This window comes from Chelonoidis abingdonii, chromosome 3, assembly GCF_003597395.2.
Source record: "Chelonoidis abingdonii isolate Lonesome George chromosome 3, CheloAbing_2.0, whole genome shotgun sequence".
NCBI classification, from domain to species: domain Eukaryota; kingdom Metazoa; phylum Chordata; order Testudines; family Testudinidae; genus Chelonoidis; species Chelonoidis abingdonii.
This window is the reverse complement of record NC_133771.1, coordinates 85587031-85612246: the sequence shown is the minus strand read 5'-3', so window position 1 is coordinate 85612246 and position 25216 is coordinate 85587031. Positions and strand designations below refer to the sequence as shown.

Sequence of the window (25216 nt, the reverse complement as noted above, 5' to 3'; positions counted from 1 at the left end):
AGTTACCCCAGCGTGAAACCAGTATAAGTGAGACCACAGTCAAGCTCATCACACGCATCCACAGACGCATGCACGTGAATAGCCCTAATATTGGTAAGCTGTACATTTTGGCTTGTAATAAATACTTAGTAGCAATGTATACAAGTATGTGAAATGGACAGCGAGAGCTTTGCAACACTTTAAAACCAAACAGCCCCTTTACTAATATAATGTTATCTAGCAAAAACAAGGCAATGGAGCATGATGGGATTATGATAATTATTTATTGTATTTATTATAGGGTTTTTTTGAACACCATTGTGTTCAGCGCCGTGCAAAATAAACGAGAATGCAGTTCCTTCTTGAAAGCATTTACAATCCAAATGCCATGAAAAGCTACTCCCTTATCCTGACATAGCACAATGTATACTGATCATAACCCAATATTTTCATGTACTGTCAATATAGTTTTCTGTGCGTCTCTACAGTATTGTACAGCTATTCTCCACACTCTAGATCTGTGTGTGTGTGTGTGTGTGTGTGTATAAAGCTATTCCCATGCACGTATCATCATTAACTGAAATATCTGCAGCACCAAATCATTGATCTCTATTTTAATTACCAAAAGTCAAACAACTCATCCTTCAGGTTTGTGGATATCGTGCAAGCTCAGTATTGGGCCACATTGCCGCATGATCGGGACAAAGAAATGATGATACAGTCTGGTTTCTATGGCAACAGAGGAGGGTAGTTAAAACAGAAATGTTGCAAACACCCATTCTGATCATCATAATATAATTAATGTTATTGCCAGGGACATTATTATTAAAAAAGTGAAAGTTATATTACCTTTCAGTTTGTATGGATTTTAAATAAATAAATAAATAAATGGCCAAAAAAAAATTTCTTAGTTTAGCTGCTAAGAGAAAGGAAACAACACACAGGCCTCATTTTTTGCATGTAAAATGTGTGTGTTCTTTAGAAGGCAGTGGTTGGCTGGTTTTCCGGACATGATGTGGTTGAAGCTGTCATCGTAATGGAAATTCATTGCTGTAGCTATGGTAAATCGAGTTTTCTGCCTGTGCTGAATGCATTAGTCTAATGAGATGTTTGCAGCTGGAGAGCTGAGCTGCTGGAGACTTACAGTGTGCTAACAGACAGGGAGAAGATGGCTTTTGCAATAGTCTGTGTGCATGTGCTGAAAGTCATATGCCTGTTAGGTCGAAATACCTGGTCTCTGTAAGACACTGATCAGTGTTTTAACATAAGCAATAGGTAAGGGGAATGCATGCTTCTTCTGTGCCTTGTTTTTGTTGTTGAGCCCTGTTTTAAGCAGCTGTCATTCTGTTGTATGCACTGCTAGATGATAACTTTAGCAATCCTGAATTGCATATTGTATGTGTGATACATGCATACAGTGACCCTGCTGTACGATGACTATGTACACTGAACCACACCTTAACTTAGTCATACTACTAATATTGTGTTTTCAGGAACAGTTTAATAAAGAAAGGGGCAGGATATCAGTGTATTCAGCAGGTTTGGTCTGTGTCTGCGTGTCTGCTAGTCCATGAGTGTAACTGCTTCTCTATTTAAACTATTTCTTTGACTATGTGGAGTGTCTTCATGCTTTTTTCAAATGTAAATCAAAGTGGCTTTCTTTCCTTCCCTTGCCAGGTGTATGTCTCTTCCATTTTTAAAAGCTCCTTACCTGGAAACATGAATAGCGGGCAGCAGTATTTACAGCATGGGTTTGGGTTTTTAACAAACAATAGCTCCTCAGGCAGGCAATCTAAAAAATCATCTTTTTAATACCTCCAAATCACGTATTAATTTGGATTTAATCCTAAGGATCCTTAACTGACAATTGCCGGAGGCAGTATTTTGATGTGCTGGTTTTTCCTTTAAGGATAGGAGGCTTCTAACTTACAAAGGAAGCAAAGGAGGACACTTTAGCTTAGTTGATTTGTCTTTTCAGATGTTTTAAAGATAGGCTTGGTTATTGGTACCACAGGCACAAATTATTTCTTGATTAAGTAGACATACATCACCTGGGTGACGAGTGTGTGCAACTCCTGTTAGCCTTGCAATTGTGTCCCTTAACTTCACACGCCATCACTCCATCCAGTCTACAAAGAGCGAATCTTTTACAGAGGGTGCAGTCCCACCTGCTCAGTGAGTAATTTAACAATTGACATAGCTGGAAGTTGTTTCTCTCTCCAGAGCTCATAAATGAAAGAGGCTATGAATGCCATTTGCTTTGCTTGGGGTTTATGTAAAACTGCTAATTTGTTAGAATGAAATAGCATTGGGGTTTTCAGTATGGATGAGGCAAGTTCCAGGAATCCAAAGCCAATGTAGAAAGCTGCAGAAGGAACACATGCTAACTTGTCTGTTTTGGGGGGGGGGTTGATTTTAATTCTGTATTTTATTTTAAGAATGTTCTGGAGACATTTTGACCAAGTATAGCCCATGGGTATCTAAGGTTGCATAACACAGAGAATAATGAAAAATCAACTTTAAAAGGGATTAGGTAGCAATATCTGGAAGATGCATAATTGTTTGTATCCACAGGACTGTATCTTAAAACTTACCTTTGTGTTCTGATAATACTTACAGCTTCTTCAGAAATGCTGGGCTGACGCTCTTCAGTTCAGATTAAACATTTAGAGCCAGGCAGCAGCTTGTGTAAATTAGTATAGCTCCATTGACTTCAAAGAACCTATCTCAATTTACACCAGCTGAGGATCTGCCTTTTAGTTCTGAATGCCCAGTTTTAGAGATCTTGTTTTGACTCAGTGGCTTCCAGACCTATCTGGCCACAGGTGACTTTTTGAAACTAAGATCTCACATTGATTTTTCCTGTACGATAAAAGAAAGAAACACAGTTATTAAGTCAATGCAAGCCACACTTTGCATCAGAAAGAATTCCACTGTTGGGTGCTGTTTTACTTACACCTCTGGGGAAAAATAACAAAACCCCTCAGTTCCTGGGCTCTATCAAAAACTCTTGAGATAAACCCATTGTTAAAATCTGTGGTGATGCAGTCTTGTCCAAAAGGGGCTGCTGGATAGATTTGCTGTTTTTTTCATAGATCTATTTGAAATGGTGTAACCAGAGCACTCTTAATACAATGGTGGACACTATGTAGAAAAGAATTAGTATTAATAGTTGATTTTTAAGTTTGAAAGACCTGGCCACATCCTGAAATCCAACAGCAGCTGATAAAGTATGAATGAATGAGTGACCACACTGCCTATAAAGAAGACACTGCGGAGAGAGATTTTTCTCAGACATCCCCATAGCTCTGTGCTTGCCACAAAATGTACTTGTTTTTACTAAAAATGGACAATGCCAGGTTACAGAGTTACAGAATATTTCAGATGTCATCCCTAGAACTTTAAAGAATATTCAATTTAGTTTTGCCATGTATTTTTTTCTTTCTGTAATGTAACGTAGTATTAACCACCCCCTCCCTGACTGATTCTAGTCTGTTTGAGGTGAAGTTAGAAAGCGGGGTGTTGAGTGGGGTGCACCACAAACAACTTGTGTACACAGCAGCTGAAAACCCTGCTTACTGAAGTGCCTCTGGATTTCACCCTACAACTCAGTATAAAGAGAGGGTTCTTTGGATTGCAGCCCTGGGACTCTGAGCACCTTCACTGTCCGTCAGGCATATTGACAGCTATGCAAGGAGCAGCAGTGAGGGGCTATCGTCACAAGAGACTGCAGCTTAGCTCCCAAAAGAGCATATTCATAACAAAACGAAATGAAAAGTCTCCGAAGCAGAACCACTCGCTACTTATTCTTTAATCAATGGCAAGATTTTTTTTTTAATTTGGTGTTCCATAGTGGAGCCTTTGCTGCTGCAGTACAGCTTTGTTCTCCTCTGACTTCACACCCTAACTCTGTGCCACTGTCTCTTCACTGCGCGTTTCGATGCATCTCAACAATGAAATAGCAGGAGGACCGATGCTAGGGCAAGAGTAGACTAGTGACAAGACTTCCAGCTGTTAAAGTATGTTATTCTGTCACAGGCAATAACATCACAATCTCGAGACAGTGAGCAGAAAAGCAGGCTGCCCCAATATCATTCCAATACTCTGTGCATCTGGGTCTTTTTGCAAACCTGACCCTGCAAACCTTTACTTACCCCAGCCATCTCTTTGGGCTCAATTGCATCTTTAATATGCAGTCTTGTGCCGAGTTGCACCCCTCCAGCTGCCTCTCTGAGCCCCACAGCATGCCGCTGGAGTGCACCTGTGCTTGCATCCCAGCGGGGGCAACTGCAAAATACACTTGCTCTGTGGACCACTGCAAATCGTGGAAATAGCCATGATGCTACCCCCTTGACTTCCCTCACATGCTTTGGGATGCTGTGTGCCTCTAGGAGAGCATGCAGGGAGCAGTGCCTGTGTTCTCCTTGGCCTTTGTAGGCCATACAAATGGGAGGGAAAGTTCCTTGGGACCTCCCCTGAAATGGCACACTCACAGGCTGGCCTTTGGGCTCAGTGCTATTATTCATATATCTAAGGTACGCCTACACTGCGGTTAGACTTCCGCGGCTGGTCTGGGCCAGCTGACGCAGGCTTGCAGGGGTGTTTCATTGTGGTGTAGATGTTCTGGCTTAGGCTAGAGCCCAAGCTTTGGGACAATCCCCCCTCACAGGGTCCTAGAGTCTGGACTCCAGCTCTAGCCAGAACATCTGCACTTCAATTAAACAGCCCCTTAGCCCAAGCCCCAAGAGCCTGAGTCAGCTGGGCTAACTGCAGGTGTCTAACTGCAGTGTCGACAACCCCTAAGTCTCACTGTAGCATGGGTCCGCCGAAGGGAGAGGGCTCAAGAGAGAAATGTCCTATTACTTCAAGTGATTATTTCTATTATTTTTTCTTGTCCTTGCACAGAAGGCCACTGTCCCCTCCAGTAAAGACTAAGTAGGAATTCTTCCCTCTTAAGGAAGGCCCTTACTCCACTTCAGCTAACTAACAGAGTTATATTGTTATTCCCTATACATACAAAACATGTACATGGCATGAACAAACCAAAGAGGGTGACGCATTCTCTGCCCCAAACTACTGGCTGCGGAGATAAATGAGGCAAATAAAATCAAGGCCCACAGACACAGGCCAGGTCAGGCAGGGGCTGGAGAGGTGTGTCAGGAAACTGTTTGGTGAGAACAAGAATGTTTGGAAGAACCAGGTTATAAGGAAAAATTTGAAGAAGCAAAATCCTTAGACTTGATGGGCCTGATCCAAATCCCACTGATGTCAGTGAAGGTCTTTCCATTGGTTTCCATTAGATCAGGCCCTGTCTATACTGGTATTTTCAGCAGTATCACATCTTCAGAGCGTTACTAACACCTCCCCCTTTTTACAATGTAAGAAGAAATAGAGCCTGTCCCCTAGGGTCCTCTTCCCCGCCCCTGCGCGAGCTGTATAGTGGGTGGAGGGAGGAGTTAGTACTGATCTCAATGTGAAGGAACTCTCAGGTGGATGGAAATCATCTTGCTGGCCATTAGACCTAGTGACAATATTTAGCAGGTGACTGTTACCATGGGTTTCACTGGACAATAATTAATAGTGTTTATTTGTACAATGGGAGACATGCCAATCTCACCTTGAATGAAAAAGTATTTCTGGAATATATTATTTGTTTTAAGATGTTGCCTCATGAAGAATTGGCTTCCTGAAGAAGGGAAACAAAATTATCTTTCTTTTTTGCTATGTTCTCATTAGCTCATTCACAACTGTGTCAGCGAGATTACACATTGTTCTGTGCACGCGTGCAGGAGAATTACAATTCATGTGTGTTAAAGATGTTAATTAATTTGTTATTGACATATATATTTCTTTAAAAATACAGTCTAAACTAGATTCTTTGCACCAAGTTTTCCTGCTGACAAAGGTGAAGGATTTGGCAGAAGGAAACATGGTGAGGGTGTGGTTAAATTTTGCTAACTAATCATTTAAATGTCTATGTTGCGGGGTTTTTTTAATTGCCTTAAAACATCGTCAAAACTAGAGGTTATTGACTAAGATTGAGTGCTACCTGAAGGAAACAGTGTAAAATTGGACAGAGCAAAAAGTTGGTGAGAACATGCACTGGATGAGTAGTTATGTTACACCGAAGGATGGATAATTCTTGTACTGGACAGTTTGCTCTTGTTCTGAGTCCACTTTCCACACTCCCACTGATTTTCATCACACGAGAGATTCTGAGCTACAGTGCAAGCCTTTTGCTCTCCACATATTTTCACTTGTTTTTCTTTTTGCTGGTGGGAAGGAAAAAGTTTCCTATTCACCCCTCCAGCCCTCCCTTCCCCCACCCTGACCTCTTTGTGATGCACCAGAGCACCCCAAAGCCCTAGCTCTACTGAGGTACACTTTGCTTCTGAAAACCCTTCCTGCTCCTTTATGCAGATGTCTGTCTGTGTAGCTCTCCGTCAAAAGGTAGCTGGCAAAAAGGAGCCATTAGCACTTTACCAAATGCATATCTGGATCATAATGAATATTAATTAGTAACTGGAAAATATATGGCAGGCATAAGAATTCCAGGTAACTAGGCAATCCCTGCTGAAAACTTCTTAATTGAAATTAGATGGTCTTGACTGCAGTTTGCAAGGCTGGATCCCTACAGTGGCTGAAGGAAAGAAGCCTGGTGGTCTTTATATTAGAGATTGTGTAAACATCAGAGACCAGAGCCTCAGCTGGGCTGACGGTAAATTTGGCCCAGCTCAGGAGAGTTTGGAGTAGGGAGGGGAAAGTGCCTCTAAGCCACTTTGCCATGCCAGTGATCCTGGGCCGGTGTAACTTTGAGCATCTGAAATAAGTGCTGCTCGAAATGACATCAGCTGTCGTGATTCTAGAGGGACTATGATGCTGACTGAAGATCAAATGGAGCGACATGTTCTTCATCTTGTCCTATCCTCACACAGCCCTTATGTGGAGGGTGTAGGAGCAGGTTATTTCCTTCTTCCAGGGGAAATCCTCCCCACATCTGCTGGGGCAACTTTTCAACCACTTCAAGGTGCTGGGGCAGAGAAACACTGCCAGGGCTGGGACCAAGAACCTGGCCCTCATTTCTCCAGTGTTTTAAGTGACCCATGGAACATTAGACTGTCTGCTTAATGAGTGATTTAGGGAGACACACATTTGGTTCCGATCCTGCAAACACAAACAACATCCTTACCTCTACTCACACAAGTACTCCCAGTGGTGTTTCATTGATTTCGGTGGGACTACTCACACGAATAAAATTAAAACTGCAGGATCAGAACTATAAACTACACCTCTACCCTGACATAACGCAACCCGATATAACACAAATTCGGCCATAAAGCGGTAAAACAGTGCTCCGGAGTGAGGGGCTGCGCACTCTGGTGGATCAAAGCAAGTTCGATATAACACGGTTTCACCTATAATGTGGTAAGAATTTTTGGCTCCCAAGGACAGCATTATATCAGAGTAGAAGTATATTTTAAATCCTGGTGTTAAATTTATCCTCTGCAGAGGCTATATACATACTCACATATGTACATTTACATACATTATATGTGTTCTGGTCAACATGCTTTTCTCAATCTGTTGCATCATGTGCACATTTTCTCGGCATATCCTTCTTGGTATTGATGCTATACTTAAGGTTGAGCAGGTATCTATGTAAAACAAATATATCTGAGCATAATCTACACAGATGGTGAAGGTAACTGTGACAGAAATGTTGCTTTATTAAACACAAGGGGTTAATTTAAGATGCTACTTCTTGTGCTGCATCTGAGGGTATGTCTAGACTACGCGCTGTATCGGCGCGTTAAAATCGATTGCTCTGGGATCGATATATCGCATCTAATCTAGACGGGATATATCGATCCCTGAGCGCGCTTATATCGATTCCGGAACTCCACCAACCCCAACGGAGTTCCGGAATCGACATGGCGAGCAGTGGACATCGATCCCGCACGGTGAAGACGGGTGAGTAAATCGATTTTAGATATTCGATTTCAGCTACGTTATTCACGTAGCTGAAATTGCGTATCTAAAATCGATTTTATTCCATAGTGTAGACCAGCCCTCAGTGTATGTCACCTTAGTGTGACATAACACTAGCATGACATCATTTGTGATCTGAAGCAAGACAAGTTGTTTGTAAAAATCAGCTACTTTCCTCTTTGAAGTGCTCCTCAGGTGTGAATTGTGTGTTTGTGGGGGTACTTTCTGCTGAGGGAAAGCCTGTAACTCTAAGTAATAGAGATGCTCTATTTGTGCATTGTGCACATACATTTTCCTGGCACTTGCCTGATTCTGTGTTTTTACCTGTGCATCAGTGGACTGAGCAGAGCAGTGCAGAATGTACTGTACACTGCCCTCACCTCACAGGTTAAACATCCCTCTTCTTTCCCACGTCTCTGTTGGACTCCCTCTGTTTTTAATAGATTAACTCGTCATTAACATATTTATTTTCACAATTGCTCAGGGCAAGATGTCTAAGGGTGGTTTGATAATTAACCGAGAGCTTAACCTCTGCACCAGAGATGAAGGAAGGTCTTGGGCAAGCTCAGGCTGTAACCAGGGCTTTTAATTCTGCATATGAAGGTTTCATTCTAGCAATGCAATTTGTTAATGAGGACATTCTCCTGCTACTTCAGGTGTGGTGCAGTTGATGAAAGAGAGAGAAACACAGGCTTTGCCAGATCACGTGACTGTTCCATCAGAATCCCACTTGCAGTGCTGGCTGGTACCTAACGCTGCAGGGAGAAGAAAATCTCTAACAATGCATCCCAGAGAGCATTCTCCAGTGTTTCCAAATACCTCCAGGAAAGACTATACTGATTGAACTGCCCCTGCAGAGAGAGGCGAGGAAGAGCTCCCTCGTGCTGTAGCATATATTTCTTTTAGCTTTTGAAAAGTGGAGGTCCCTGGAGGGAAATGCATCCCTGATATTTCCATTTAAAAGATCAGGTTGGCTTGGCAACAACAGTTTTCAAGAGGGGCTTTATGCTACACTCCCACTCCACCTCCCGCACCTCTCCCTTTCACCCCACTCTACATAATGAGAGAGACAACTTCCAACAATGCGGGGGGAAATCCTTGGTGACATGAAGTCCTTGAAAGACCATCTCCCTCAAATAACCCCATTATCTCATTCTTCAAATAGGGCAAGCAACTCCCCTAAGACATGTGCGCTTCTAGGCCAAGGACCCTGTGCAATTCCACAGTTGGATTTATTATTAATAGTTGTCTGGAGGCTCCCACCATGATTAGGGACCCATTCTTCTAGGCTGTATTTTGAATGAGGAACTCTCTCCAATAACTTACAGCATAAAGAGACAAGAAACTATGTGGTGTTATTCCCGTTTTATAGCTGTGAAGCTGAGACACAGATTGTGACTTGCCCAAGCTCCCTCAGGATGGCTGTAGCAGAGCTGGGAATGGAGCCAAGCTGTCCTTAGTGGTGCCTTAACCTCAAGACAGACCCCCACTGCCCTTGATGTGAAATTTCCCTTTCCTCTTTGAAATTACCTCAGTAATTAGATATGGGATGTAATTCAATTGCAATTTCACCAGAGTCTGTCACAGCCTGAGCTTTGAGAGGCTAAGAGGATAGGGCAGAACATTGTAGAAGTTTCTATATACATTAGCATGTTTCTGAAAGAGTTTTGGTTTGATTTATATACCTGTATAAATGTAAAGCTGGGCTAACCACTTGGAAATCCACATGTTCACAGGCCGCATCCATACCCACGTTTCCTGACCTACCTGCAACACACTGATGGAACCACTGAATTTGTGTTCCACTCCCAGAAAGGCCACCTCCCAACCAACCCACTAGTGTCTAAATACCCACAGGGTTTTACAGGCACCCAAAGTGTGTGCATGCGAAGAGGGGCGGGGTAATTTGGCTCATCATAAGCACATTTTATCCACTCTGACTAATGTATTTATACTGCACCCAACGCCTTAATAGCTAAGCATCTTTTAGGAAGTGAAGAAAGGAGCCAAAGGATGACAGAAATGTAATATAGCAACTGGGGTTTTTTGGATGTTTTATATAAAATGGCTTCATTTATGAAATTTAAACGTAAGATTACAAATGCTGGTTCACTCAAGAGAGGCACTGGGAACATATACATAAAAATAAAAGAGAGAGAAACAGGAGAGAGAGAAATCCTGGAGAAGGGTTCCTCCAATTTCACCAGAAATAATATTTGGGCCTAATAATAAAGAGGTTTTTTTTTTGTTTTAAATGGGAAGCAGTTGTCAAAAGAGGGAAAGTGGGCATGGGACTGATAACTAGGGAGAAATTGCAGGGGCATTGTAGCATGATGGAATTGTAGTTTGGAGACCGAGCATCTGGTCAATATTTTCTTCTTTGCTGATGAGCTCCATTTGTATTTGAGCAAATTAGACAGAATTGTTGAATATTAAGTCTTCATTCCTGAGTATGCTGGACTGGGTTTCTGGTTTAGTTAAGCACCAAACAAAAAAGCAAGTATAGTCTGTAAAGTTCTTGGAGAACCTCCACTGAAAAAAGGCTTGTGCAGGTGGAAAGTATGATTATTTAGTTCTTCTCCTAGTCCCTCTCTCCCTGTCTATACAGGCAGACTGGGTGCGAACATCCCTGGAAGGAGTTCAGAGTCTCCCCACAAGTTTGAGAATTTAACAGGGATGAAAGCAGAATGTAATAAATAATGAGATCCTTGTTATAGATTTCTTTAAACCATCCTACTGAATTTGGTAACAGGTATGTAATTCTCTTTTGAAATTCCTAGGGTGGGTTTCAAAACCCCCACCCTAAACCTGTGAAAAGGTTATTATTTAGGACTTTGCTTTGAGAGGAATATAGCAAAGAGTAAACCAATGAACTAAGTACAAATGTAATGGGACATGTTGGTGTGAAAGGGAAATAATGAACAGCTCAGTGCCCTTTGGAAGATACACCTCTGTGTAAGGCATCTTTCAGTCACACCTATTGCCTGAGTGACTTGAGGGGTTTAAGGTGATGGGTTAATTCATTTTCCAATACATTTTAAAAGTTTCCTTGGTGCAAAAAATTGGTTTTCTTCTGCTATGCAGCATCATTGACTTTAATTCTGACACTGTCTCATTGGTGCCCTGTCAAACAATCCAAGAAGAAAAATGTAAGAGTGAGCTAGTTTTTTATTGTTTTTTCCCTCCCCGACTCCAAAGGCCATTGTCGAATATACTTGGCTTTTGGTGTCAGGAAACCAAAGGGTTAAAGAGAGGTGACCCATCATTCCAAGGCAGGCTCGCTTCATTCATGCAAGTTGGGAAGCTGCCAAGTTACCAACGAGACCCTGAATGAGTAACCCGGTGAAATTACAGAGCATTATTCTGCTGCCCAGAGGATGGGTCAGAGGGAACCCAGTTTAACCAAGACAGAATGGCAATGCAAGAAACAAGGATTTGGAGATGGGTACCCAGGACACAAAAAAATGAACTAAACAGAAGACAGATTATCTGAGAGAAACTCAATTTATTATCATTATTTATGTACAGGCAGAGAGTCTATGTCCTTTTCCCTGTTGCAACAGAAAAAATATATTCATAACATTTATCTCCTGATTTCATCTGTCAGCCTCCATCTATTTTTCTATAAACGATGAATGAGAGATGTGCCTGGTAACTATCTCTTATGGCTCAGAAAATATTTGAATGTATTTGCATATTAAGTTAGCCACATTTACACCGCGTTTGCTAAATGCAGCAACACGAAATCCTACACAAAGGGGGCTTGTCGGCCATTAATGTGTGCGGGATTTATGTGAATGGCTTCCCTTAACAGTAATGGGAGTTACCTGCACAAATTGTCTGTGCCTGTAAGAGGGGCTAGTGCATGTAAATATGTATCACTCTGTATGGTTTATTTGAAAAAAGCAGGGCTCTGGCACACTAAGATATTGCTACGTTCCTGATATTTGCCTAGTTTTTCCCTTCCACATTGCAGTGGTGCCTGGTTATTGACTACGTGACATTCTTCCCTTTTAGGGACCAGTCCTGCAAACACTTACATGCATGTGCAGTCCCACTGACATTAATTGGGCCTACCTGCAGGAGTAAAAGATTGGTGGGAGCAAGACCTTACTGAACCAAAGTCTCAATATGGTGTTAGGGCAGCACTGTGATATTGCAGGTGCAAGAGGCAGGGTGTTACTTCCTGCCTGCTTGACTGCAGGCCAAACTTACACTCTTTCTACCTACTGTAAATTTCCCTTCCTTTTTTGGCTGGGTAAGGGATTCTTCACCTCTGGTCCTAAACTGGCATCTAATCTTGCTGTGCACTGCTCAGCACCTGCTACTTTCCGCCCCCGGCACGTCTGCATTTCGGTGTCACGTGCTGTGACTCTTTTGCTTATATAGGACCTGATTCTCCTGTCATTTACTCTGATGTCAGTGAGGAGTAAATCCAGTACATTCAATGGAGTACCATAGCTGTGTCACCCAGGAGCAAATTCTCGCCCAGTGTTTCTCAATGATTGGTCTGTGGATCGGCACCAGTCCCTGAGATCTCCCTGACACAGTTTAGGAAGGCAGCAAGCCAATCCCTGGTATCAAAACAGTTGAGAAACACAGCTCTAGCCTAGTGTAAAAACAAGAGTACACCCCTGTAATGAGCTATCCCTGATAGGAGAATATAGGGCTGCCTTGTGATAATCCATTTCCCTCTGCCTGTCACTAGACTCTTCCCTACATTGCCCCACTTTCCATTAGTACCCTATATACTCTATTTGTGCAGTGCTCTCCTTGAATACAGCCCTGTTCAAAGCCCCTGCCCCTTGTCTGGCTCAGGTGATAGTATACATGATATCAGCTCAGCAGCAAGAAGGTAGAGAGCCCCGGGACCTCATTCCCATTTATACAAATGCCTCTCTATGCTGGCTGAGTGGTGTAAAGAGGCCTTAGTGTATAAGGCACCATGTCTTTGGAGAGCTTAGAATGACCCCAGGCCTGACTACTGTAAAGCACAGTCTAAATCCCACCCTTTTGCAAAAGCCTCCCCTAAATACCAAGAGAAAGAATTGGAAGGAAGGAAGGAAATAAAGAAGAAAAAGCAGCTGCAGCTGGGAGCAGCTAAGGGCAGGGACCATAAAGGACAAACCAATGCAAGTTTGAATGGTCTTGGTGTCTGTTGGCCTCTTGAGAAAAACCTACACTAGATCATAATAGAAGATAATCATGAAAGGTGATTTTGGGGGAGAGTTATGGGGCCTGAGAAGTGGGTCTAAGGTTAATAGTGGTGTGTGTGTCAGAGAACACACACTAAACCAGGAGATACGTGGATACCAGCCTATCCAGACAAGGAGGTTTTGCTAAGTACATTCGAGTGGTTCTTTCCCACAGATCACCTGGGTTTTCACTGCCTGCCATCCCCTCTTGTGTGTCTCCTGCTTTTCCAATCACAATCAAAGCCGCAGGTTTGGTTTCACAGAGCCTCAGTGCACCTCAGGTACATGAATACTTTTCAGTATTGAAGCTGGGCGTGTGTTTCCTTTCAGAGAGGGCACACAGGGAAGGCCTGTTCCCAAGTTTCCTGTTAGTCTAGTACTTCGTGCTGTAATGAAACAATGCATTGTATATGCAAATGATATTGATTGCCTGCAAAGTTTGGCCAGGCCACAGGAAATCTTTTATGGTTCCTTCATGGTAGAGTTGCTCCATTAATCATTTCATTCAGAGGTGTGCCCCGATTTGCACCAGATTCTCTGCTGAAGGCTGCCCTTGTCTTGGTTTTGGTTAGAACACGCCAGTTGGGAGTGTTTCTTGTAGGGGGGCAGTTGTTAAGAGACAATTCTCGTGCTTGCCAGAATTTGTCATGCTTTTGATCAGAGTGGTTTTTACTTGTCAATCTAGTTTGTGTCTTCCCTCTGGCTGTTAGTTCCGCTTCTGAATTAATCCTGTGTCCTGCGATGTTGGCAACATTTTCATTATTTGGGATATTTTTGCAGGCTGCAAGGTCATGTGTTTTATCCTCATGTAAGTGAGAGATACTGTCACCAGGGATGCAGTGTCATCTAGTGGATAGAGCACTGCACTGGGATGCCACAGAACTGGCTTCTATTCCCAGCTCTAGCACTGACCTGCTGGGTGACCTTGAGCTAGTCACTTCACTGCCGTGCCTCATTTTCTCCTCCAACCCTTTGTCTGTCTTGTCTATTTAGAGTGTAAGCCTTTCAAGGCAAGGACTGACTTACTCCATGTTTGCACAGTGTCAAGCACAATGGGCCCTGAGGTCAGTTAAGGCCCCAGGTGCTAACTATTACAATGATTAGTTATTATAGTAAGTGGCTGGTCACATTACGCTACGGCTGACAGTCAAGTGCAGGTTTAGTTTAGGCATTTGAAGGGGATTGTGCAGAGGTTTTTACTCTTATGGCAAAAAGTTGTTTTTTTCCCCCCAGAGCCCTTTTGGATGGGTTAACATTTGCACTTACACACATCACAGACCATGCTTATAGCTGCAACTCTGTGGCTTTTTTTTTTTCGCATGACATGTATTTGTGGGGAGTCTAGATTTAATTTTGTGGTGATAATTTGCCCAGACATTAGAAAGCAGGTTATTCCTTGTCTTACCTACACTCATACCAGCCCATCCTACTTAATTTGTAGACGACTGCCTTCTCTATGGGGATATCCATCTGTAGTCTTGCTACTTCAAGCATCAGCTGGCAAGCAGTGTTCATGCAGCAAGCAGCTTTCAACCTTCCTCCAAGGCAACCTTACCAAAACGCTTCAACAACTCAGCTGAGTTGCCCCAGCCGGGGGAATGAGGGAGACACAGAAGCCAAGATTTTTGAAATGAGGCTAAGAGAGTTAGGCACCCAGTTCCCACTCAGTTGGATTTGAGTGCCTAAATCCCTTAAGCACCTTTGAAAATCACAGCCAGAGAGACTGCTCCAGAGCACACTCCTTCCACAGCACAGAATGCAATCCTGTTACTGAGCCAGTCACCATTGTTTTTCAAATGAAATCCTGAATGCTTTTCAGTAGAGCTATGCAAAATGTATGCAATGAAAGCTGGGTGCAATCTGTCTGGCTCAACGTGGGATTCTGATGAACCTGTAGCTCAGACCATCCAACAGTTTGCTAAGCTTTAGTCTAAAATTGCCCTTTCTGTGTATCCCTGGGGCCTGGTCCCACTCCCAGTGAGTTCCATGGTGAAACTCCCATGGACTGCGTGTTGTCACGGGTGTTTGAGCTTGGTACTCACACCGGCTGATCTACTATCTTTGGTATCTATACATCCCCCATTACCTTAGCATCCAAGCACCCACCGTCATTAATGTATTTACCCTCCCGGTGGGAGGTAGGGAAATACTGTTATCCCCATTTCACAGAGACAGAGTCACCGGACTTGGGTGATTTGCCTAAGATCACCCAGGATATGTCAGTTCTGCAGAAACTTAAGTTTGTCCAAGTCCCAGGCTCATGATCTAACCACCAGACCCCCCTTCTTCTCTATCCATTGACCCCTGCCACAATATATTCATATGTTTTCAAGAAGACTATGTCCTTCTAATAATACACAACATAATTGCTAATCAAGGAAGATCAGTTTCCATAGGGATCTGTTAATAAAAGGCCTTATGAACAGAGAAACCCACTCTAAGAAATACAGCTCCCAGGGAACTGAATGCTATATGCTGTGACATACATGGTGTGCCCTACACCCGGTGTGTTGTCAGCAGCTGCTATACATGCCAGCATGTTATTTGTTGCTTGACTTTTTGTTGGATCAAATTTGCCCACTGCATAGTAAAAAAAAACCCAAGAGCATGCAAAGTTCCTTTGTGGCACTTTCTGGGGTTATAAGCAGCACTCTGGCACGAGCCTGCACCAAACGCTGTTTTTCTGTGGGTATTATAGAAAGAGAAGAAATATTTTTTTCAAACAGACTAGCTGAAGATAACTCAGTGCTAAACTGAAAATCAAGTCATTAGGCTAATGCGGTTGATCACAATGTTATTGTTTCGGTCTGTCTTAAGAACTCAGGTGGCAATTAATTAGTGAAAGGACCACACGTTGCTGAATTTCAGCAACCTGATAAAGGAACAGTTCCTGGCAATAGCAGGAGCAGCATTAGCAGCAATCTAGTAATTTTACAGTAACTGCAGTGGCAGATAATTGCAGTGCTTTTGTTAACCTAATTCACACATCTATGAATCATATCAAGGTAAGAACCCAGTCGGAACAGAAGCTTTTTACAAGAGTTCTCTTCCCTTGTTAGGTTTGTACATGAGGAGTTGTGCTTTGTTTCACCCTGTGTTCTCCAAATAGCCATGGTGATCACTTTAAATCACCTTCTAATTCTAAAATGAGCTTATTACACGAAATTATGTTAATGAACACGATGACATTGACATTATAATGGAGCACGCGCTGGCTGACACAGCAGTCTGTCAGTTCATGTGTGGAACCTTGAAATACTAGCACAAACCCTGTGGAATAGCAACACCATCATTTGGAGTGACTGCCTTGACTTGTCTTCTTTAACAGGAGATACTGTACAACAGTTATGCCTGGCCTATTGCTTCTCTGCAGAGCTGGCCTCTTGCTCACTGTGCCTGGCATGGTTGCGGTTCGCATGCTGTGCCCTGGCTTTTCTGCTCACCTCTGCAGATCTGAAAGTGACATGCATGACCTGGGTGTTTCTGCATGAAAAGAGAAGGATTAAAGAGAGAATGTGGGGCAAGTGAGAGGAAATGAGTGTATAATTAATTTGAGATGGAGTATGTATCTTAATGTCAACGATCCACCTCCCCTCCCCATCCTGGTTTTAAACAGTTAGTGACAAAGGCTGTGCAAAGAAATGGTCTGAGCAGTAGCCAGAGAGCCAGGAGCTCCTGAATCCTAATTCCCAAGGCCCTCAGAGAGAATCCAAATTAATGCTGAAAGTAACTTATGCCTAAAACTTTGGACACTCAACATAAGACGTTTGAGGCCTGATTTTCAGAAGTGCTGATCACCCACATCTCCTGCTGAAAACAATGAGAGCTGCTGACACCCAGGCCTTGTCTACACAAGAAAATTGTATCAATTTAACTAAGTCCTTTTTGAAATTGACCTAGTTAAATCAGACTTTGGACTGTGTGTGGACACTCTTGTTTCAGTTTGAGCATTTATGTCAATTTTAGCTTAACCCTGTTCCTTAATGATGTAACAATATGTCAGTGGAAATATTCAAAATGGAAATGTTCATTTCAAATCAAATCAATTTTGGGGGAGGAAGGGGCTTGTTCTTGCCCTTCCTTTTCCTTTTTTCCTTTTTGTCTTCCCACTTTTTTCACCAGAAAAGGTGGTGAGGGAAAGGAGCAAAAGGAAAGAAAAAACCTAAAGCCCCCAAATTTTCGTATCTATTCCATTTGAATCCAAATTTGGTTTTGTTTCAAATCACTTCTATCAAAAATCCTGGAAAATATTTTCATCTCGTTTGACTTTTTTTCAGAAAAAAAAATTCCATTTTTAAGCTGCCCTAATGAAAACTAGTTACTGCTATTACGTGCAGTGGTGTTGGAGCCGTATCGGTCCCAGGAGATTAGTGAGACAAGGTGGGTGAGGTCATATCTTTTATTTGACCAACTTCAGTTGGTGAGATATGGAAACATTTCTGGAAAACATTTAAAATATCCCTTTGATCATTTCTGACCTTTTGTATCATAATTTAGTTTGAATACAAATTATGACCACATGGGCTCCTCACATTTATGGGAATTACATACAAAAAGGAAAGGAATGTCTCCTTTTATAATTTACTAATTCGTATAGATGCATTTCACTTACAGTATAATCTGCCTTAAGCCTATCAGCAAATATTGTTTTCATAAAAGAAGTGGTTATTTACTAAGGCTTGGGCAGAGCTGCACTAGGATGTATGGAATAACTTTTGGGGGTGAGGTGCAGTCTGTCAGGATAGGAAATCACCCAAGGAAGGGGATCTCTTCACTGTATTCTCCTTTCCCTTAATTCCCAATCTTGGGGGGTGGGGAGAGAAATAGGCTTATAGTGAATGCTTTGCGCTGGGATGTAGTTCAATTCCTGGCTCAGCCACAAACATCCTCTGTGATCTTGGGCAAGTCACTCGACACTGATCTACACAACAGCCTTTTGCCTGCATAGCTGTGTCAGTCAGGGGTGTAATGAGGTATGGTCCCAGACCAACAGCTGGGCTGGCAAAAGACTCTAGTGTAGACACAGTGAAATCAGCAAAATTGTAGTTTTGTAGTGTAGACCTGGCCTCAGTTCCCTATTTGATAATCCTTCCCTCCCTCACAGGGATGCTATAAGGATAACATTAACGTTTGTCAGCGTTCAGATACTACCGTGATATAGATAAATAAGTAGCATTAACTGGTGTCCATGCATTTATCACTTCCAAGATAGACATAGAAGAAAATGGCACAGACCAAGCATGTGTATATTTATATATTATTTACATGTTTATGTAAATGCTTAGGACCCAGTAATCAGACACAAGCACAACTAAACTGACTTCTATGAAGTCTGCTCTGCTTATGCCAGCTGTGAATGTGGCCCTTTGAATGGGTAACTTTCTTGCTGAACAGATCCCCGAGCTGTTTGTGCTAGTTGTCCTCACAGTGGTGGCCACTGACTCACTGTTACAAGCTTTTGACAGGTGTCTTAAATAGACATTTTTATTAACAGGATTATTAGAGGCAGTAACATTAGTGAGGTGTCAGGTGTTTCAGGTAGTTATGTTATGTTTACCTGACGCATTTGCACATGATTTCTAATTAACTGAGGTTATTAAATTGGGAGAAAATATTGCAATGAACAATTGATCTCTTAGCCTTAATCATAATGTTCACACAATTAGCAGCAGGAGTCTCGGCTGATGAAACACCAGTACAGAGCTAGCAAGGCAACTAAATTACTTGTGATTGTTAAAAAGAAGATCCATTTGGCTGTGGTTCCATTCATCTTAAGATAGCAGGCCTTCGATCCTTGTAACATTTTAGAATCCCAGGGTCCTTCGGAGAAGGAATTCAGTTTTTTTCTTTTGTTTGGTTATATTGGTATGTTGGAGAGCGTTCACTGTGGATAGTCAGAAAATTGACTGTGAAAATGTCATATCAGGGTACTATATTTTTTCTCTTTCCACCTGCATAAGACTTTCTCACTTTGCAAGTCAAAAAGATTTTCATCTGTCTGCCTCGTACAGGATTAATCACTATCAGTAAAGGCTGCATAGTCAGAACTCAGCCAACAGTTTTGTTGATGGGTGAGCTAGAAGAGGATCTGGGTCACTCTCTCAAAGCTGTCCTGGATGTGTGGGGCTGTAACTTTGTATGTCTCAAACAAACAGGGTGCAAGAATGTTATGTTGAGTGGGAAGGTACCATTTTCATAGAGGGGCTGATCCATACCTCACTGGAGTTAATGGAAAAACTCCCATTGATTTCCTTGGGCTTTGGATCATTCTTTACTTATAGGTCTATGGTCATGTTTTAGACAAAATAACGTTCACTTTTGCAGACCCTCGAGGCTTACACTGCGCCTGCTTGTGCCAATAGGGCCCCCATCGTGAGGGAGGGCACAGGCAGTGAAATTGCCACCCTGCCTTGGATCTTCCAGAAGGAGGGAGCAGCTTTAAGTTCCACTAGTGGAGGCTGCTGAAGGATCGCACTGCTTCAGTGCATCCTCCAGCATCCCTGGCCATCCTCTGCTGTCAGTCAGCTCTGCCTACTTTTAGAGGAAGAGGATCCACTCCTCTCAGCCACATTCTCCTCCCGAGCAGGGTCTCCATTTATGGGGGACTGTGCCAAGATCTATTTTGGCTTCTCCCAGTACCCGCTCTAGGTTGTACCTCACCCAAGGACTTTTGCCAGACCTCTCTGGCTCTTTCTGCTGTGCTGTAGAAAAGTCCCAACTCACTTTATACGCTTTGTTCAGTATCCTCTGTGGGCCCAGGCCTGACATCAGACAAACCAGTGCCTATCGCTACACTACCTCTTTTAAATTGATGTGCTGTGTTTGTGCCGGTTTGCACAGTAGTGGATTTGACAAGCTGCTGAGCAATGTGCTCCTACGTGTCTGAGATTACAGTCAGACACTATGTCTTTATGATGGGAATAAACTGATTTCTCTCCACAATGAACCGGTTGGTGGTGTAATAAATGCAGTGCAGCATAGATGTTTCATCAAGGGCTCTGTCGATTACATCTCCTGAATATATCCTCATCACATCTGTTCCTGGGCAACCTTGCAAAATAAGCAAGGAGCCATTCTAGTAACCCACCTATAAGCCATTGTTTTCATTGGCTTCTTTCCCTCTGGTGGTTATGACAGTACTTAACTTTCACATTTTGTTCAGAAGGCTGGTTTCACTTTGTTTAGGATTAAAAGATGGCAAGTTGTAGTAAGAGTTATTGTCATCTACCCCCATAATACGAATGCCTGGTGGAGCATGAAACATTATGCATTTCAAGGAGGATTGGCGATTAAGAGGGTCTTGGTGAGGAGTAAGTCATCCAGGAGGCATAGAAATGTCATATTGCCTGTCCACACGAGATGCAGCTTTTGGTTTGCTGAGACACACTTCCTGAAGGGTAGAAACAAAGTAGCCCAGGACAGAGCAATCATGGGCTGCAGCTGCACCGAGCAGTAAGAAGAATTGTTACCTAATTTCTGTACATAGTTCTGTTCATTATAAAGAGTTTATCTTGGCACTGGTCTCTGCACACCAATGAGATACTACCTGGTACCAGAAGGTGGGGGGGGGAGGGTAGAGTGTGCTGGAAGACCTAGAGGGAGAAGTAACATTGCAATGCTGCTACTGAGCAGCCTGTGCAACTGAAAGTAACTCCAACTCCCTTACCAGAGTCAGAGGAAATGCTTACACCTGGAAAAAAGTTAAAACAGCAATGTGAGCTCGATATAAAAGCCACAGCAGCAAATAAACTGGAGGATGAGCAAAAGATTGCTCTGCTGTTACCCGTGGCGGGCACAGAAGCCCTGGATGTACACAATGCACTCCATACAAAAGAGTGCGGGGAGGGAGAGAGGAAAGTTTTGCAGAAATCAAAATGTTTCAGGATTGTTATGTTCCTTTAGAAAAGTGTTTTTTTCTGAGAAAGATGTTCAGGATAAGAACACAGAATGAAGCGGAAACAATAGAGGAGTTTGTCACAGACATAAAACTAAGAAGTGAGTCTTGTGAATATGGAAAATATTAAAAGACTCCCTCATTAAAGATCAGATTGTCCTGGGATGCAACAATGAGAAAATATGTGAATGGTTCCTAAGGAAATGGATCTAGTAGTAGAAAGGGCGATAGGTATAGCAAGCAGCAGAATAAACAGAAACACAAATGAAAAGCCTAGAGAATGGAAGAGAGTTCATGACTTCAAGTACTACAGCTCAACCAGCAAGTGAAAAGTTTACAGAAATTAAATTAACCAATTACAGAAACATAGAAAACAAGAACTGATGCCAATAATGTAGCAACCAGGAAATTATGCCAGTGACATGGCAACCAGCATGAGTACAAGAAATGCCCAGCATCCAGGCAAATATGTAGGAACATCAATAAATGCAACAATTAAGCTAAAACATGCAGCAAAAGCAGGAAAATGCATATATTATGGGCAGATAGGAATTCCTTCAATGAAAAGGAAGAGCTCTTTTTAAGGCCAATGATAGAAGAGGCTGAAAAATCAAAATATTGGCTAATTAAAATGTGGGCAAATGGCACATATGTGACAATGCAAGATAGACAATGGGGTCCAAGTAAATGTAATAATGGAAACTGAACTAGAGAGCTGTAAGGAGCCATTAAAAGTGGAAGACTGTAATGGAGGAACAATTCCAGTGCTGGGAGAGTGCACTCTGACACTTCAATACAAAAGGAAAATCACAACACAAGAGTTTGTGGTTGAACACAGAGGCAATCAACCAGTCTTGGGCCTACATGCATGGGAGTGCTTAGTCTCTTTAAGAGGATGAATATCACAGAGAAGTCAGGAAGACAATCAGCTATGAAAATATTAATAGCACCACATGAAGATATATTTACAGGAAACGGATGCCTCCCAGCAACATGCAAGACACAGTTAAGAGAAGAAGAACCTGTGGTACATGCTACATGAAAAGAAAGAGGCAAGAAGAACTGCAAAACATGACAGCAAATGGTACTAGAAGAACCAACAAATGGAGTTCCTAACATCATAACTGTTGAGAAAAAATAAGGAGGATTCTGGGTTGTATATGGACCCTAAGAAGCTGAACAAAAATATAAAAAAATCCACTTCCACTTGCTCACAAGAAGTGAACTGTTGTCTGAGATGGCAGCAGATAAATTCTTCAGCAATGTAGCTGCATCAGCAGGATTTTGGCAGATCCTCATGGGCAGCAATATCTCCAAGATCTATTCAATACCCCATATGACAGATACTGCTTCCTCAGACTGCCTTTCAGAGTATGTTTGGCTCTGGAAGCATTTCACTGTACAATGAGCCAGATGCTAGGGGGTCTAGCAGGCAAATGGAAAATGGACATTGATGACTTAATATTTTGGGGCAGCACTGCCACTGACCATCAGAAATGACTGAGGAGAGTACTGGAAATTGCAAGAGCTCATAACCTTAAACTGAATAAAATCAAATGTCAATTTCAAACAACATACTTGGGAGATAGATTGACCTCCAAAGGAATCTTGCCTGACAAATCAGAAAGATTCAAGCAATACTGAACATATTGAGATATGAAAAGAAAAGGGCATTCAAAGTCTGCCAGGCATGTTGAATTATGTCAGCAAGTTCATACTTAACTCTAGAGCTCACACAACTCACCTAATACATCTCCTGAAGGTCACTGAATGGGCATGGATGCCAGAGCATGAAAAAGAGTTCAGTAATGTAAAGCACATTCTGCCATCAGTTCCAGTGCTGCAATTTTTTGACTCATCAAACTTTCCACAGATGCCTCAAAAGGAGAGCTGGGAGCAGAACTATCGTGTTATGGATCTGATTGGTTGCCAGTCTCATATGCATCTAGGGCTATGCTGTCGCAGAGATGACACACACCCACACTGAAAAAGAGTCACTAGGTCTGACATACGGATGTACGAGATTTTATCGCTTTTTCTCAATGGTTGTAGTTTCAAAGCAGAAACTGATCACAAACCTCTGATTGCAATACACCAAAAGGGGCTCGGAGAAGCACCACCAAGGACACAGTGACTACTTTGGTCAATACAGAAGTATGATGTGACCTGGTGTTCCAACCTGGATACTGCTTAATAATGGCAGAAGCACTCTCAGGAGTGTCTCTATCTGCCAATACGCAGACTGATGATTTGGAGCAAGCTATAAACAAACAGCATGTGATGCCTTATAGCATGTTCACAGGTATATTGGATGAACTAGAGACAGAAACAGCTAAAGATTAAATGCTTCCATAAGTGATATGAGCTATAAGTAAAGGAGGAAAAAACCACTTCCTTACCTGCATATTCCCACTATAAAAATAAGCTTCCAGTGCTTTCAGGAGTGGTTTTCAAGAGATGCTGACAAGGAAAATATTGGTACAAATACCTGAAGGGCACCTGGGAATGACCAAATCAAAAAAGGCAGCTAGCGAAGGTGTATTCTGGGCATAGATGTGTAGTGGCAAAGAAATTGTGGCAAGTGTGGAACATGTCAGAAATACGAGATTCCCATCAGAAAGAAGTAATGATACCGTATGAACAACTCACGGTTCAAGGGGATAATGTTGGAACTGACATTTTTAATGTAAGACATGCTCACCTGGTTATACTGGACTACGTTAACAACTTTCCAGACGTAGTCACTCTTGAACATACCACAGCAGCAACAGTTGTCAGGCATATTAAATCTGTATTTGCACATCAAGGAATTCCAAGCACAGTAATAACTTATCATGGACCACAGTTTAAGAAATAGGAAATTCCTGGACTTTGCTAAAATATGTGACTTTAATCATGAGATATCTAGTCCCAGATATCCTCATACCATAGCTGAATGTGGAGTATGTACAGTAAATAAATTGTTCAGAAAAGCAATGGATGCAAGAGAAGACCCATATTTAGCACTGCACCACTGCAATGTGAAGGAGTCCGCTGGCACCTTAAAGAATAACAGATTTACCCATGAAAGCTTATGCCCAAATAAATCTGTTAGTCTTTAAGATGCCACCGGGCTCCTTGTTGTTTTTGTGGATGCAGACTAACATGGCTACCCCCTAAACTTGACACTGAAATGTGGAAAGTCACCCGCTGATATCATCTTCTACAACAGACATAAAAATACTGGATTACCCGATAGGGGACCAAAACAAAGGATGACTAAGGAGTTTGTTATCATGAGAAAAAGACTGGGAAAGTGCAATTAGACAAAACATTACAATGTAGGAGCAAGATCTTTTCCAGACTTAAAAAAACAAAGAATTAGTGAGAATTTGGCAAGATAGGCACTGGCTAGTCAGAACTGTAGTGATCAAAGGGGAGTCAACTCACCATATTCAGGGAGCATGGGCTTCACAGCTGAAGGCAAAAATCTTACCAAGAAATCATAAGCAACTGCTCAAGATACCTGACAACTTGGCTAAGATAAGCAAAGTAAGAGCAGACCCACAAGTTGAAAACAATTCACAAGCTGACTTTGTTACTGACCATGAGATAAACAATCTGTGACAGACAAGGATTTGACTAAAGAGGATTTGCAATACAGCAGAGCAGGAAGATTGCTGAAACACCCTACGAGACTGATCGAGACAAGGTAGGGTTGTGTTTAAGTAACCCAAAGAGTTGTTAATTATTGTATTGGCAATAATTTGATAGTTTAATAAAGTTTTCGTTTAGGCAGGACATTTTTCAAAGGGGAAGAAGTACTATAAGTCCTCCAAGAAGTGGAAGGATGCAGTCATTGGTTTCCTGGGACACACTTCCTGCTAGGGCAGAAACAAAGAAGCCCTGGATAGGGCAATCACAAGCTTCAGCTAGACAAAGCAGTAGGAAATTTTGTGTTACCCTATTTCTGTAAATAGCTCCTGTTCATAGTAAAGTGTTTGATCTTGAAATCGATCTGCTCATCAGTAAGTTACTGCAGGTGTGAAATACTAAAGACCATTAGCAATTCTTTACAGCTGAATTATATTGAGCCATACAAATGATGTACAAAATACAGGCCTCACATGCCACTTTGTTAGTTCAGTTTGCTGTCAGTGTTACGCCATTGGTTTCACTG

At 42.2% G+C, this 25216-nt stretch overlaps 1 protein-coding gene across 1 annotated transcript in view; it reads left to right on the top strand.

The window, feature by feature from the left end:
• Positions 1-1128: 1128 nt before the first annotated feature.
• SCML4 (Scm polycomb group protein like 4) overlaps positions 1129-25216 on the top strand; it is a 119125-nt gene continuing 95037 nt past the window's right edge. The window contains exon 1 of the mRNA XM_075063428.1: positions 1129-1254. The gene's annotated coding sequence lies outside the window, so the exon portion shown is untranslated. The remainder of the gene's footprint in view (positions 1255-25216) is intronic.